Genomic DNA, 17,927 nt, shown 5'->3' with positions numbered 1-17,927 from the left:
ATGGGTTCTTATTTGCTCTGTTGAAAACCTTGACATCCAGCGTGGGGCAGAATGGTGGTGAACTAGCACTGATTGGTGCTAGGCTCTTGTAAAAACTTCTGGAGGTAGCAGTTTTCCTTTGGAAACCTCAGAACTCAACACTAGGCAAAATGCTTTCATTATCAGGTTAACAAGATTTAACAATACAAGGACTGTATGGACTGTGAGAAAAAAGCTGTGATGTTAATATTTCTGGTAAACCATCTTCGAGCCCCTTTGAGCAAATGGATGTTGTTGCAGGTGGAATGGCTGGCAACTGTATAGAACAATGTTTAGAATGTTAGAAAGTGGAATTTGATGATTTTGCGGTCCATAAACCATTCTGTGATCAGGAAGGGCACACCAAGCATGCCTCTATCTAAAATTAGACTTTTGTTCATGTCCTGGGTTGTTGAAATAAATCAATTGTGGTTTTTGTGGCTTATAGAACAAAATACCTTATTCCTGGTTCAGGTGGAGTCTGGTTCTAGAGAATCCACTTGTGTAAAGTTCCAATTATATGTGACACCCAAACCCTTTCAGTGACATCTTGTGTGAATGTTGAATGGCTGTTCGTGAATAAGGGTTGGGAGTAAGGCTCCGTGCTGCGGTGTATCATTGCTAGTACCAGAAGGAACCATTTGGGATTGCTGCTCGTTTCACATAGCACAAGATGGTGAAGGGGTATATCATCCCCAGACAGTGGACATGAATTATTGTATTCCTGGAGTAGAAAGGAGGAGCTGGACACCAAGAGTTGATGGATGAAGACAGGGCTACTCTTAGAAATTCTATGAGAACCTTAAAGCTGTGCGTTGCTCTAGGAAAGTGTCATTTTTTGACATGCTCACCCCTACTTTTTGCTAACTGGCACTGATGTGGTTAATTGGTAGTGCACAGGGTGCCTGCTAACCAGGCCCCAGTGCCAGTGTACTTTCCCTGAAAATTAAGCAAATTGTAACCTGATGGACAAATACTTTAGCATCTCTGTAAGTCCCTAGCAAATGGTACACCTGGGACCCAGGGCATGGGTACTAAAGAGGGTCGCTAAGGACTGCAGCATGTATTATGACACCCTAAAGGACCCACACACAACCTTCATGCAGACTGCCATTGCAGGATGTGTGAAATGGTGCAAACAATTCTAAAAACATGATATGGCACACTGCATATACTATATGTAAGTCACCCCTAAAGTAGGGTGCATTATATTACATGTAAGGGCACATCTGCATGATCAAATGTGTCCCTGTAATGCCTAGATCCATTGCTATACAAAAGGGGGTGGTGATGGACAGAGCATCAGAACCAATCAAACACTCACACCCAGTCAACAGATCTGGGTTTGATCCATCACCGTTCTTTAGCCCACTCTGCCACCCCAGTTCAGACATGGCCATATGCAAATCAGTCTGACCCTGTGCCTCATGGGAACAGTCCAGCCCGAACTGCCAAGCCATGCCTTCCCTGGACTGGAAACAAGCTTCCTAGGACCGATTTCTGGCATTTCAGCCGTCTTCAGCCAGGCTTGCTTGAATCCAGTGGCAAAGTGAGCAAGGGACTCACGTCTGAGCATACCCTGCCAACTTATGGCGAACAAAGCGGTACAAAAGGGGGTGGTGATGGACAGAGCATCAGAACCAATCAAACACTCACACCCAGTCAACAGATCTGGGTTTGATCCATCACCGTTCTTTAGCCCACTCTGCCACCCCAGTTCAGACATGGCCATATGCAAATCAGTCTGACCCTGTGCCTCATGGGAACAGTTCAGCCCGAACTGCCAAGCCATGCCTTCCCTGGACCGGAAACAAGCTTCCTAGGACCGATTTCTGGCATTTCAGCCGTCTTCAGCCAGGCTTGCTTGAATCCAGTGGCAAAGTGAGCAAGGGACTCATGTCTGAGCATATCCTGCCAACTTATGGCGAACAAAGCTTTACAAAAGGGGGTGGTGATGGACAGAGCATCAGAACCAATCAAACACTCACACCCAGTCAACAGATCTAGGTTTGATCCATCACCGTTCTTTAGCCCACTCTGCCACCCCAGTTCAGACATGGCCATATGCAAATCAGTCTGACCCTGTGCCTCATGGGAACAGTCCAGCCCGAACTGCCAAACCATGCCTTCCCTGGACCGGAAACAAGCTTCCTAGGACAGATTTCTGGCATTTCAGCCGTCTTCAGCCAGGCTTGCTTGAATCCAGTGATTCCTACTGGCTGTTTCTCTGGACCTGCCACCGGTCTGCTGTTGTTGCCATTGTTGCCCTCTGCCTTTTTTGACTTGAAATTCATCAGCAACTCGCCGGACACGCTTCGCGGGTCCCGCAGCGCACATTCCACCAGCGAGAGTTGCTTCTGAGAGAGGGGCTGTCTTGTGCTTTAAAACTTGGGGTGTGTTATTGCTGGCAGGGCTGCGAGTACGTTAGCAGGGACTACATCACCCAGGAGTCCCTGCGAGCACAATTTGTTTCACCTGGGCTGCTCTCCCTGCTGGACCCGCCCCCCGACCACAGAGTTAAAACTGGGATTCAGGACTTTGTTTGTTGGATTCCTACTGGCTGTTTCTCTGGACCTGCCACCGGTCTGCTGTTGTTGCCATTGTTGCCCTCTGCCTTTTTTGACTTGAAATTCATCAGCAACTCGCCGGACCCGCTTCGCGGGTCCCGCAGCGCACATTCCACCAGCGAGAGTTGCTGCTGAGAGAGGGGCTGTCTTGTGCTTTAAAACTTGGGGTGTGTTATTGCTGGCAGGGCTGCGAGTACGTTAGCAGGGACTACATCACCCAGGAGTCCCTGCGAGCCCAATTTGTTTCACCTGGGCTGCTCTCCCTGCTGGACCCGCCCCCCCGCCCACAGAGTTAAAACTGGGATTCAGGACTTTGTTTGTTGGATTCCTACTGGCTGTTTCTCTGGACCTGCCACCGGTCTGCTGTTGTTGCCATTGTTGCCCTCTGCCTTTTTTTACTTGAAATTCATCAGCAACTCGCCGGACCCGCTTCGCGGGTCCTGCAGCGCACATTCCACCAGCGAGAGTTGCTGCTGAGAGAGGGGCTGTCTTGTGCTTTAAAACTTGGGGTGTGTTATTGCTGGCAGGGCTGCGAGTACGTTAGCAGGGACTGCATCACCCAGGAGTCCCTGCAAGCCCAATTTGTTTCACCTGGGCTGCTCTCCCTGCTGGACCCGCCCCCCCCGCCTATCACCCCTTTTGTTCTACTTAAGGAGGCCGCAGAGCCGCAGCGCGGGAGCGTGCCGGGAGAAGCCCGGGACAAGGGCGGGACCGTCTGTGGCCGTCCGGGGCTGGACAAGGCTGGGCTGGGCCACCCCTCGGATATCTGCTTTAGGAGGTGCACGGGTAGCAAGTATTGTGAGTGTATTGGATTGTTAGCTGAAGGATTACTTCTCTAGGCGCAGTTAGTGGCTTAATTATCTTTGCTGAGGTCTCTATGCCAATGTCTACGCGATCTGGTAGGGGCTTGAGGGGGGTAGGCGGGGCGGGCGCTGGTTGTGTTTCTGGGACTATGGACCAATTTATTACCCGGGTTGTTACGGTTATCGAGAAAGAAATCGCCATGACGGAACGGCGTCTTTCTCGGGAACCTCTGACCGGTAAACGCTCATCGTTGGGCTCTCTGGCATTAGTTCCCTCCCCAGTACACCCAACTGACCCTCTAGTTAATGTTTCTCCTGTTCATGCATCTGATCCCTTAGTTAATGTTTTACTAGACCCTGACCACCCACGGGTTGTTGCGATTAGGGCTAGCCTGGACCGGCTAGAGAGTTTGTCTGCTGCGGTTTCGCTGGGAGGTGAGAGCGCCCTGCCAGAGCCACGGCCGATTGGGAAATCTGCGCCTTTGCTCCCTGTTGCTACCCCACCTCGTCAGGAGGATTCCACCGCCCCTTCTGTGCCCTTACCACTGGCAGTAAATGGCCAAGTTTTTAGCAAAAGGAAACGACTGGCTAGTCCACGTAAGGGCAGTTACTTAAAACCTTTTAAGAAACCCAGGAGAGTTGGAAGTAGGGTGGGTTGGTCCCATAAGGGCGCAGGGGTGGGTGTTGGTTATCCACAGGGGCTTAAAGGGGGAGCAGTTACTGGTGCTATTGTAGAGAAGACATGTGTGGATCTGATGTCCGATCCTCCTGAATCTGCCGACGGCCCCCCTACCGAGATCCCATTAATCACCCAGCTCGAAAAAATCATGAAATCATTGTTGATCCCGGTTCTAGAGAGAGTGAAGGGGCTAACAGAGCGACTGGACAGATTCGAGCAAGTCACTCTTGATAATTTTTTCTCCCTAAAATCTCTCATTAAACTCCACTCTAGAATTAGGGAGGATGTCTCAGTAGGGAATTTTGCTCCTCGAGAGTCACCTACTGCCCCAATAAGTCTAACTAACACATGTGGGGCAGTGCAGGGGGTGGTCGAGGTAAATAGCCCTGCGGTACAAACTGTGGCCTCCTCTGGAGCCATCCCAAAGTTCGGGGCAACCACAGTGGGGGTACCGGGGCAATCTAACGCAGCACTGGGTAGCATTGTCTATCCAGTGACGATTGCGAGGTCTACGGGCCCAAGCACAAGCGGTACCGCTACGACTAAAAAATCTAGCGATAGTAATTGTACTGGTACAACTAATACCAAATCTGGCAAAATAACCCCAACTTCCATCTTACAACCAAGAAATGCTCCAAGCATTTTTCCTGTCCCCAATGTCAACTTACCCCCAGACTGCCAGCCCTTTGTGACAGTACTTACTGGGGTTCCCGTGCTAAAGCCAGGTAAACATGAGTCATATGCCGAACTTAAGAATAAAACGCTATTCTGGCTAAAGGAAAACAGACCTCTCCCTAGCTCATTGGGTGGTCGGGTTATCCATGTGAGGAGGGTTAGCTGGTTAGGCACCCGGCCCAAAGACATAATGGGGGACTGTATTATAGTTAATTTTGAAGACCCTAGGGTAGCCAGCTATGTTTGTAGTTTCAACAATAGTGAGGGCGGTATGGGCCCCAACACAGGAATTGGTACGCGTGATCTTAGTTTTTTTAATCCCTATGTAGCTCCCGCCCGGCCTGCTAGAATCGCTAGTTGGGAGGGATGTATTGGCAGACAAACTCCTCAAAATCTCCCCCAATTCAGCCTGTTTCGTCAAAATCCATGCCCATTTCCCACTTGGTCCTGGAAGGATTGTTGACAAAATAGTTACCAACCTCCCATGAAGTCACCTGCTGTACTTGAGGAGGAGGAGAGCTGTGTTTTAGATTGTAAAGGGGTAGTTTTGGGGCCACCCTGTTATAACTTATCTTCTTTTGAGGGTAGTGCTGTGTCCCATATTGTGGAGTCAACAGGTTATTCAAATCCCGATGAGTCCGCCCTCGAAGCCCCTAACCAGCTGAAACCAGTAAGTGATGTACCAACGAACTCTGGATTTCAGGATAGTCTATCCGTGCAGAGGTTTTCCTCTGCGCAGGTTGCAGTTGATGATGAGGTCCTGAAGATTGTCAGCGGGAATATAGCGGGCATTTCTCGCAACCTGGACATACCGGAATGGAACTCTTTTATTGAGTCATTCGGGATATGCTTATTTCAGGAAACCTGGTGTCTGGAACCACGATACAAGGTTGGTTACACCACCTATTTTGTACCTGCAACCCCTTCGTCCGCTGGGAGAGGTCGACCTTCAGGCGGTCTATTAATTTGGGTAAGCATCTTATTGGGGTATCAGATTAGGTGTATAGAAACTAATTCCCCAGATTTGCAGAGACTAGTAGTCAGAGGGTCTTCTGGGGGGCGGACTTTAGAGATTTTTAATATCTATGTTAGTGCCCCGAAAGGGGGCGCGCCCTCATTGACCCTACTGGGCTTAGAGGATGCACTCAGATCCTGTAGGTCAGCAACGTATATTATGATAGCAGGGGACTTTAACTGCACCTTTGAACCCCTAGCCGAGGATGACATATTAGGCTCTCAAGAAGAAGATGTTAGGAGAGGCATTCCACCCCTGTTAATACCACCTATTAAGAGCTGGACCCAAAGTGCTATCCATTTAAATGCCCTAACCCTGGAATATGGTGTGAGGGCAGTAAATGGACGGTCAAAGTCGGACTCCTGTGGGGCCCACACCTTCAATAGGGTAGGTCATTCATCTCGAATTGACTATATCCTGCTGAATTTCAAGCTCTGGGGGCATTTGTTGGATATGGCAGTCCTCCCTTCGTCTGACAGCGATCATAATCCGCTGTCTTTGTCACTGTCCCCAATGTGGACGGTTGGGGAGAAACTGCAAGCCCCCAGGCGTGGAAGTCAACAAGCGATGTTTGTCCCTCGAATTGCGGTAGGCGCCTAAAATGGAAAAATGTAGCTTTCGAGGAGGGTAAGATCGTGGCAATAAGATCAATCATGGCTAACGCCTGGTCCAGACTAGATTCCCTTGCGACGAATGTTCATGAGATTTCCACTCTGTTTAGCCATACTACCAAAGCATTAGGTGACCTCTTCACTGTGCGAAATCCAGGTTATAGGGCCAACAAGATGGGGCGCCCTAAGGGTAACCCTGGTTGGTATTCTGCTCCCTGCAGAAGTGTGAAAAGGGACTTAATCAATGCAGTTAAACTTAAGGATACCGAATTGATTAGTACAGCCAGGAAGTTGTACAGGGGTGCTATTGGTAAGGCGAAGAAAGAGTGGGAAAATCAGTTCTGGTGTGATCTAAAACTGGCAAGTGCTGGGAGGGACTCGAATGGTTTTTGGGATTTAATTAGAACCAGGGACAAACCCATAGATTCCCTTATAACATGCAATATCCCTGAGGCGTCATGGTTTGACCATTTTTCCAACCTTTATACTGTGGCTACGGGGGTTGGGGTAGATCCAGCTGAAACTTTTTCGGTTGATTTTTTGGGCTGAGTGAGGACCTCCTGTTTACAGGGAAGGAAGTAGAGGTTGCGATTTCGTGTCTTGTCCCAAATAAAGCTGCGGGGCCGGATGGGCTACCCGGGGATTTGATCCGCATTAATATATTTGAATGGGGAAAGCTCATTGCATCATTACTTAATGCAAGTCTCTATGATGCACCTCTCCCAGACTCCTGGATGGGCGCGGAGGTTGTCCCGATTTTCAAAAAAGGGAGTCGGGACGACCCAGCTAATTATCGCCCTATAAGCCTACTGGATTCATTGCAAAAGGTGGCAGGAAAGGTGGTTTTAGGGAGGATGCTCCAGTGGGTAGAGGAGAATAGGATACTTTCTGATTTCCAGGCGGGCTTTAGGTCAGGTACTGGGACCATTGAGCAGTCATTCCGTCTGCTGTTATACTGGAAGGTGGTTGTGCTGGGCAAAGGCAGTCTGTATCTTGCCTTTATAGATTTACGGACTGCCTTTGACCTAGTGCCCCGCAGCCGCCTATGGAGGGTGTTGTCAGATTTAGGTATGCCACCGTACTTATTATCTTTGATAATTAAGTTCCATGCAGAAAACTTTGCACAGGTTTGGTGGGGCAATCAGGGCAAAAAGACCGGCCGAATAACTGTAAATAGAGGTGTCCGTCAGGGCTGGGTTTTAGCCCTCACTCTGTTTTCATTGTACGTCAATGGAGTGGTGGAGCATCTCTTACAAAATCCTTCAGATGCTTCATCCCTGGCGGGCAGGACAATACCCACTCTATTATTTGCAGACGACACCCTCTTGATCTCCAAGACCCCAGTTGGACTGCAGAGCCTCCTTGATAGGTTCCAAACTTTTTGTAATTTGAGGGGATTAGAAATTAACACGGGAAAGACCAAATATTTGGTCTTGAATCCCCCCCAAAAAAGGGGTAGGCCACCTGCACTGAACTCAGTGTCCCTAGAAAGAGTCAAGGAGTTTGACTATTTAGGAATCCGCCTCTCTGACACCATGAGGTGGAATTGTCATCTCCACAAAATGCTGCTAAGTCATAAAAGGGTGGTGGGGGCACTGCTCAAAGAACAACAGTCCTCCACCCTCAAACCGATTGCCCCAGTACTTGACATCTACAAGGCAAGAGGGGTGAGTGCGGCGCTTCACGGAGCAGAGCTTTGGGGGGCGCAGAATGTGGATCAGTTGACCCGTTCAGAAAATAAGTTTTTGAAGGATTTAATGGGCCTCCCTTATAGTACCCCCACCCTTCCCTTACTCCTTGACATGGGCTGCTGTCCTATTAAAGACCAGGCAAGGTTGCGCCCTCTACTCCTCTGGGCCCGCATATGGAGAGTTCCGGAGCTTGTTAGTTATGCGGAGGGGCTAAATGAGGTTTTATCAATGCCTGGTTGGCATAAAATAGGATGGTTGAGGGATGTTAAGCGGTTGCTGGGCGAGTTGGGTCTTGGAGGGGCCTGGCAGTCCAGGACCGCACCATCCAAATCTGTCCTGAAAAAACTGTACTGGAAATGGGTAATGGATTCCAGAAACTCTAATCTCAATCTATGTAGACGTTCTGCTGAATTCCTATTAGTAAAGGAGGTGGCACTACTTGAGCCTTATCTCGATATCATTTCAAAATTTAGAGATAGGGCTTTATATTTTAAATTTAGGATAGGTGTGCTGCCTGTGTGTGAGTTGACCGCAGGATGGAAGGTACCAGCACAGACTACTCCTTTCTGCCCTTTCTGTGAGACCAGGATTGAGTCGGCTTCCCACCTTTTATTTGAATGTCCTGCATATAAAGCTCCTCGCCTCAGGTGGCTGAAACCCCTATGTAAAGAGCTAGGCACAAGACAATGTAGTGAGGCTCTCCGTATTTTAAAATCCGACACACGCCCTTTATTCGCATGTGGTATGGCGAAGTTCTTAAATTGGGCATGGTCGATCAGATCAAAAAGGCTTTTGTATGTTGTTTAATTATGGTTTTAAAAATTTGAATTTTTATGTAATTTATCTATGCCATTCGTATTTTGAACCTGCATAATTGTTTTCTTATGAATTGGCCTTTTATTTTATTTTTAAAAATAGATGTATTGTATTGCTTTTAAAGATGTGTTTTATATCGAAATAAAGCCAACTTTGACTGACTATCTCACCTTACACACACATATAAATCTATCAGTCACCCCTAAGGCAGGCCCTATCAATCCTGAGGGCAGGGTGCTTGGGTTCCATGTGAGGGGGTGCCTCGGCCTGAGCAGGGCCCCTCTACAGCTGGCAGAGTCTATTCTCTGTGGCTGTTTGTGGATGCGGTTAAACCATATACTCTTAAGTGCATTATAACCTTGCGGTAAATGCTAACTTCGGGATGGCTGCATCAAAACATGTCGTGTGTGGTGTCAAACGCTTTGGAATCATACCCCCACACCAGTAACTGGTGTGAGAGTATGATCCCACCCTTCTAGAGGGATAGACATGTACCTACTGTGGAAACACGGTAGAATCCTGAAAGAGCCCTGGCATCACAAAATGGATGCCACCAGCACAGACACTGGGCTGCCCTCCTGCTGCTGACCGAAACTCAGTGGAGGAGGCCCAACAATAGGCATCCTGTCACAGGGAGGTGTCACCACCTTCCAGACAGGATTTAGTGTATTTGGGCTGGGTGGGTGCACTCCTAGAGTGCTTTGAAGTCCTGCACTGGGGATCAGTAGGCTCCTCTGTGCATATGCCAGCTCAAACCGGTTCAGGGGCTTACCAGCCCCTGCTCTGGCATGAAACTGGACAAAGGGAAGTGGGTGTAGCCACCCACTCCCCTGACCCTCCCATAGGAGTGGTCATAGAGCTAGTCCCTCCCTTCCTTGTAGTATAAGTTAGGGAACCCTTGCCATTGCAAACTAGATATCCCTGGACAACGCTCTGAAGAAGAATCCTGGACCTTCGACGTTCCACTACCTTTGGAAGACTGAAGAATCTCCCTTGGAGTCAAGGAGTGACTCCCCTGCTTGGCAGGCACCAAAACTTTGCATCAACAGTCGCAAACTTTCCCGCCAGAGTCCAGAGTCCCTGCAGCCCCGGAAGTGGATTTCCTGACTTCTCGACAGCCATTGTGAGTGCCCAGCAAAGCTGAGGTGAGTGGACCCGACGAGGAACAGCAATACCCGGGTACCGTGCACTATTGTCGAGTGCAATCCCTTCACGACGTCCTACGAACTTGTGCTTTGGACCATGTGTGGCCCAAACCTCCAGCAGGATTTCCCCTCGAAAATCAGAGGCCTACCTCATCCCGAGTGACCGTGGGCTCCTGTGGGCTGCTGTGAAGTGAATCCTCACGAGGCGTCTTTATGATCCCTTGCCGGTTGGCTTCTGGGTCCCCTGAAGACTTTTCCACAGAAACAAAGGGCTCCCCTGGTTGCTCCAGGCCTGCCCTGACTTAACCTCGCTGGGTGAGTCCCTCAGACCTTGCTGGTCTGCACCGCTGTCTTTCTTCACATTTCACAAGACTTGCTGTTGCCAAGGCTTGTTGGCTCTAATCCGGTGGCCGACACCTCCGTAAGCTGCAGACTTCGTGGGACACTCCGAATCCAGCTCCTGGTCATTGTCGACTCCTCCTGAACCTCGTAGCTGAAGAGTCAAGACACCCGTGATCACCTGAAATCACCCGACATATGTGGGCATCCAGCTTCCTGGCCCGTGTCACTGGCTAGTGACATTGAACACTGTCTCCTCTGCTTTCAGGTCTTCTTTCTTCAGAATCAAGCCTTGGATTCCACCGGACACTTCTTCTGTCTTCACAAGCAGCAAGTCTTCTTTGGCTCCCATTGAAAACGACGCCACGACCCGACACCAAAAGACACCTATGCACCCGGCTTTCCTGGGTGAGGTAACTCGAGTACTCCGGTGCTGCTGTGCATGTTGGCTCTAGAACTACTTACCCTGTAAGACTCTCCCGAAGTATCCTAAAACGTTAAAATTCCAACCGCGACTTGCTCCATTGAAGTCGATTGGGATCTGCGGCTGTGTTCTCACACTGCATGCGTCTCCCTTTACTTACCTGCCTTGGGTGGATTAGTGAGGCCGCAGCGCTTCTGAAGACCATAGGCCTTCTCCCTTCTCAAGTCGTTCTTCTCAAGTCGTTCTTCTTTTACCTCTTTTTTAGTATATGCTCTAGTACGCCGCTAGGGCCCCAGCCATATAAGTGCTTAATTTGTTGTGAAATGTTGATTTGTGCATATGTCCTTGACTTCTAATCTCATAACGAGATTAGTAGAGTGTGTCTAGTAATAAATACATGTATATTTCATATATATATATATACTCCTGTGTGGTGTCCTTTCATTTGGTAATTCAAGAGATTATAAGGTAAAACAAGCTGCTTTACATTCCTCTGAGACTTAGTCTGAAGGCTGCTCTCCACAGCTACCACATGGATAGCTTTCTTTAAAAGGTTGTCTTAAATCTATCTACCATAAGAGTCGAATTGGACTGGTGCAAGGTGGCCACTTTAACTAGTGACCAGCATATACCAGGCCAACTTCTCACATTGGTGGGCAGCGTGTGGGATTACAGCTTGCCATTGTTTTACCAGAAAATATCTATTGGAATTACTAACTGAAAACCACTAAAGGTACTCAAGGTACATATAAAGTCAAGCTTAGTATCAACAAGTTCTACTGAATTTAGAGCTGTGAGTGAATGGATAGCACACCCTTGCTACAGCTCAAGCTAGGATCAGTAGGCCACAAACTAGTGTAGGTAGTACAACACTGCACACCACTAGAATGTCCTTAAGGGTTGGAACCAGTTGGTCCACCCAGCCTCAGTATAAGGACATGGCTTTCTTTGACTTGAAAGCCATGTGTGCTGCAAGGCACCTGAGGATAGGACAGAGTCCCTCCACACTACACCTGATATATCTGCTGACAGCAGATGATCTGAAGTTAGCTCTAGGAGCTAAGGGATCTGAATCAGGGGGTGGGTCAGCTATAATCTCTGGGTCAGATGAACATCAAGATGACCTGGACTCTGTGGTTGAAGGGGCAGATCCACAGGGATCTGAAAAAGACAGAGGAATTCTACCTAAGAGAACTGACAGAGTGGAAGAGAGGACTAGGTCCTCTTCAAGGGAATCTGACCACTCACATCACTCTGGCAGGGAATCTGTCTAGCAGAGGAACTTATATCTTCCTAGAAGAGAAACCTCCTCTGAAAGAATGTACAAACTGCTACAGTATGAGGAAGCAAGAGTTGCCCTCAAGGCCAAGCAGTTGGCATTAGATAGAGAAGCCTTTGAGCTCCAGAGAGCTTCTAGAAAAGAGGGGTTAGATACCCCTGGTGGCAGCAACAGTGTCCCTAGAGGCAGAGATTACATTCCAGACCATAGAAACCTGTCCAAGGTTGTTCCTCCCAATCAGAGTGGGGACGATATCCACAAATGGATTACTGCTATGGAGAGGGTCTGTAGAGTACAACAGGTCCCCCAGAAACAGTGGGCAGCAATCTTGTGGCTCTCCTTTTCTGATAAAGGTAGAGACAAGCTACTCACTGTTAGAGAAGAGGATGCTGATGATTATGAAGTCCTGAAGAGTGCATTAATAGATGGGTTTGGCTTAACCACTGAACAGTACAGATTGAAGTTCAGAGACAGGCGCATTTGTGTTGTATATACTGTTTGTAATGTATATCAGTGTTATGTATTGTCTGTGATAAATTGTATTTTTCTTCTTTTTTTGATTCACTGATTTGTTTCGTTCTTTATGTCTGTGTTGGTATTTATTACATATTGTTGAATCATGTACTTTTACCTAAATGTATAGCTTCGTCTTCTCTGAGATTTTTCCTCTTTGGATGAATTGACATGTATATACTTTTTATTAAATTTGGATATTAGTTTAATGAAAAAAAGAAAAATAATTTTGAAAATAAAATTGAAATAATGTTAGAGATAAAGTGTTTTTTTTTCGGTGGGACAGTTCTATAGTGAATGCAATTGTGAGGGGTTGGTTGCTTTAGTATTTTGATTGAAGTTCAGAGACACCCAGAAAGCACAGACCTAGGACTGGACTGACTTTGTTGATTGTGCAACCAAGGCTCTGGAGGGTTGGCTGGTTGGTAGTAGAGTAACTGATTTTAAGGGATTGTATAATCTTATGATGAGAGAACAGTTCCTTAATAATTGCCAAAACCAGTTGTTCCATCAATACTTGGTGGACTCTGACCTGACCTCCCCCCCAAGAATTGGGAAAGAAGGCAGACAAATGGATCAGAACCAGGGTGAGGCAGAAAACCCAGAACCAAGGGGGTGACACTAAGAAGCAAGATCCGAAAGGCTCTGAGAAAGGTGGGGATAAGTCAAAAGACCAGAAGTCTTCACTAGGGCCCCAAAAATCTGCATTTGGTGGGGATTCACAGTCTAACAAAGGGAAAGGCCAAAGGAAGCCCTGGTGCAAATTCTGTAAACAGAAAGTGCACTGGACTTCTGACTGTAACAAGTCCAAAGACCAAACCACCACCACTCCTGCCCCTAAGGCAACTGTTCCCTCTAGTACAGCTACTGGTGGAGGTGGTAATCAGAATAAGGGTGTAGTAGGGTTGCCCCTGGGTTCTGAAGTGGACTCTGGCCTAGTCAGAGTACCCACTCAGGCATTGCTGATTTGTGATGGAGACATTGATATGTCCTACCTAGTGAGCCCCAGTAATCTGGGCAAATACAAACAGCAGCCTGTAATAAATGGCAAACAGGCTTTGGCATTCAGGGACATAGGTGCTAGTGTCACCATGGTGGCAGAGGATCTTGTGGACCCTGGGCAGATCATCCTGGGTGAAATGTACCAGGTTACCAATGCAAGCAATGTCAGGACCAACCATAGTCTGGCAGTTGTGAATTTCTCCTGGGGAGGGGTAACTGGCCTCAAGAAGGTAGTAGTCAGTGCAGACCTTCCTGTCGAATGTCTATTGGGCAATGATCTAGAGACTTCAGCCTGGTCTGAAGTAGAGTTATGAACTCATGCTGAGATGTTGGGCATACCTGCAGAGGTATTTGCTGTGACCAGGTCACAAGCCAAAATGCATAAAGCTGAACCAGCTCTGGATCCTGAAACTATGGACCAGATGCTACCCAAGAGGAGGAGCAGTAGGGTTAAGGCAGTGCCTTCCCCTCGGTCTCAGATCGCGGATTCCCCTCCTGAGGGAGGAGAAACAGATCCTGAAGAAGGAACTGCCCCAGAGGGACTTGAGCCTGATCAGGTTGAGTTCTTGGGGGCAGGGGGCCCTTCTAGGGAAGATCTGGGCAAGGAGCAACAGTGCGGCCCCTCTCTTGAACCCCTCAGACAGCAAGCTGCTGGGAGTGCAAGTGGGTCCCATAAAGTTGATTGGGGTGAGGGACTCCTATATTCTGAGGCTAGAGATCCTACCCCTGGAGCCACCAGGAGGTTGGTAATACCTCAGACGTTTAGGGGGTTCCTTGACCCTAGCACATGACATCCCTTTAGCAGGACACTTGGGCCAAAACAAGACCTGGGACAGGCTTGTTCCACATTTTCATTGGCCACATATGTCAGAGGACACCAAGGAGTCTTGTCGCTCCTGTGTCACTTGCCAAGCCAGTGGCAAGTCAGGTGGCACAACAAAGGCCCCCCTGATACGAGTACCTGTGGTGGGGGTACCCTTTGAAAGGGTAGGGATTGACATTGTTGGTCCCCTTGACCCTCCAACAGCATCTGGGCACAGGTTTATCCTAGTGGTAGTGGACCATGCCACCAGGTACCCAGAAGCAATTCCCCTGAGGACCACCACAGCCCCTGTGGTGGCATGAGCCCTCATTCGAGTTGTCTCCAGAGTGGGTTTCCCAAAGGAGGTCATATCTGACAGGAGATACCAACTTCATGTCAGGATATCTAAAAGCAATGTGGAAGGAGTGTGGTGTAAATTACAAATTCACTACTCCCTATCACCCACAATGCAATGGGTTAGTTGAACGGTTCAACAAAACACTAAAGGGAATGATTAAAGGCCTCCCAGAAAAGCTTAGGTGAAAATGGGACCTTTTACTTCCCTGCCTTCTGTTTGCATACAGAGAGGTTCCACAGAAGGGGGTTGGTTACAGCCCATTTGAACTTCTGTTTGGGCATCCTGTAAGAGGTCCATTATGTTTGGTGAAGGAGGGCTGAGAGTTACCTCTCAAACCTCCCAAACAGGATGTGATGGACTATGTACTTGGTCTCCGCTTTAGGATGGCCGAATACATGAAGAAGGCAACTAAAAACCTGGAGGCCAGCCAAGAACTACAAAAAACCTGGCATGAACAAAAGGCTGTGCTGACTATGTACCAGCCAGGATAGAAAGTGTGGGTATTGGAGCCTGTGGACCCAGCAGCTCTCCAAGACAAGTGGAGTGGCCCCCATACCATTGTTGAGAAAAAGGGAGAAGTCACCTATCCGGTGGATCTTGGAACTCCAAGGAGCCCCCTTAGGGCGCTCCATGTCAACAGATTGAAACCATATGTTGATAGGGCTGACATGGGTTTGCTCTTGGCAACTGATGAGTAACAGGAGGAGGAGAGTGACCCTCTCCCTGACCTGGTCTCACAGAACCCTGATGATGGGTCAGTAGATGGTGTTGCTTTGGCAAGCAGCCTCACTGATCATCAGCAAACTGAATGCAGACAAGTTTTGCAACAGTTTAGACATATGTTTAGCCTGACCCCTAGTCAGACTTCCTGGTGCACCCATGAGGTGGACACTGGAGACAGTCTGCCTGTCAAAAGTAAAATCTACAGGCAACCTGACCATGTCAGGGACTGTATCAGGACTGAAGTCCAGAAAATGTTGGAACTAGGTGTGATTGAGCCTTCAGATAGCCCTTGGGCTAGTCCAGTAGTCCTAGTACCCAAACCTCATACCCAGGGTGGTAAGAAAGAAATGAGGTTTTGTGTAGACCACAGAGGCCTCAATGCAGTCACCAGGACTGATGCCTATCCAACTCCTAGGGCAGATGAACGGATTGATACTTTGGCCTCAGCCAAGTATCTGAGTACATTTGACCTAACAGCTGGCTACTGGTAGATCAGATTAGCTCAGGATGCCAAGGACAAAACTGCATTTTCAACCCCTGTTGGGCACTACAACATTGTGGTGATGCCCTTTGGTTTGAAGAATGCACCTGCCACTTTTCAGAGGTTGGTGAACAAAGTTCTGACAGGTATGGAAACTTATTGCTCAGCTTATCTAGATGATATTGCGGTCTTTAGTTCCTCCTGGCAGGATCACCTGGTCCACCTCAGAAATATTTTGGAGGCTCTGCAAAAAACAGGCCTCACTATCAAGGCCACTAAGTGCCAGATAGGGCAGAGTCAGGTTGTGTACCTGGGCCACCTTGTAGGTGGAGGCCAGTTTCAGCCTTTACAGAGCAAAATCCAAACCATCATGGAATGGGTTGCTCCAACCACCCAGACACAGGTGCGAGCCTTGTTGGGCCTGACTGGGTACTATAGGAGGTTTGTTAAGGGATATGGATCTATAGTGACCCCCTTAAATGATCTTACCTCAAAGAAAATGCCAAAAAAGGCATTTGAAGATCTAAAGCAGGCCATGTGCACTGCCCCCATCTTAAAGAGTCCAGACTACACCAAAAAGTTCATTGTCCAAACAGATGCTTCTGAGCTGGGCGTGGGAGATGTACTGTCTCAACTGAATGATGAAGGTCAAGACCAGCCAGTAGCTTTTGTAAGCAGAAGGCTGACCCCTAGAGAGAAACGTTGGTCAGCTATAGAGAGAGAGGCCTTTGCTGTTGTGTGGGCCCTGAAGAAGCTGAGGCCATACTTGCTTGGCACTCATTTCATAGTTCAGACAGACCACAAACCCCTCCTATGGCTTAAACAGATGAAAGGTGAAAACCCAAAACTTTTAAGGTGGTCCATTTCCCTACAGGGGATGGACTATAAAGTAGAACATAGACCTGGGACCCAACATGCCAATGCAGATGGACTCTCAAGGTATTTCCACTTAGAACACGAAGACTCAACTGGTCAAGGTTAGTTTAGTGTCCCAGCATTTGGGGGGGGTTGTGTAGGAGAGTAGTATCTGTACTTATGTTGCCCCCACTTTATCTGATGGTCACAGTGGTTTCTGGCTATAGTCTGGCTGGGTCCCTGCTAATCAGGGCCCCAGTCTCTCTGTTCTCTCTAAACAACTTGGAGTGCATATTAGATGCACTAGTGATTGGATACTGTGGTACCTTATGAGCCCCTAGAATATGGTACCTTAGGTACCAAAGGCATAGGTACTTCACAGGCCTACCAGGGGCTGAAGCATGTATTATGCCACCCCTGGGAAGCAGACTAAATCTGACACAACAGGCCTGCTACTGCAGCCTGGGTGAGGTGGTGTTAGCACTCCTCACTGAGGTATAGGTTCCTATATCTCACCTTACACACACATATAAACCTATCAGCCACCCCTAAGGCAGGCCCTATCAATCCTGAGGGCAGGGTGCTTGGTTTCCATGTGAGGGGGTGCCTCTGACTGAGCAGGGCCCCTCGGCAGCTGGCAGAGTCTATTCTCTGTGGCTGTTTGTGGATGCGGTTAAACCATATACTCTTAAGTGCATTATAACCTCGCGGTAAATGCTAATTCTGGGATGGCTGCATCAAAACATGTTGTGTTTGGTGTCAAACGCTTTGGAATCATACCTCCACACCAGTAACTGGTGTGGGAATATGATCCCACCCTTCTAGAGGGATAGACATGTACCTACTGTGGAAACACAGTAGAATCCGGAAAGAGCACTGGCATCACAAAATGGATGCCACCAGCACAGACACTGGGCTGCCCTCCTGCTGCTGACCGAAACTCACAGTGCAGGAGGCCCAACAATAGGCATACTGTTACAGGGAGGTGTCACCACCTCCCAGACAGGATTTAGTGTATTGGGGCTGGGTAGGTGAACTCCTAGAGTGCTTTGAAGTCCTGCACTGGGGGAGCAGTAGGCTCCTCTGTGCATATGCCAGCTCAAACCGGTTCAGGGGCTACCAGCCCCTGCT

Source organism: Triturus cristatus, chromosome 3_1 (genome assembly GCF_964204655.1).
Source record: "Triturus cristatus chromosome 3_1, aTriCri1.1, whole genome shotgun sequence".
In the NCBI taxonomy this organism is placed as follows: domain Eukaryota; kingdom Metazoa; phylum Chordata; class Amphibia; order Caudata; family Salamandridae; genus Triturus; species Triturus cristatus.
The sequence above is the reverse complement of the archived record's forward strand: the minus strand, read 5'-3'. Positions refer to the sequence as shown.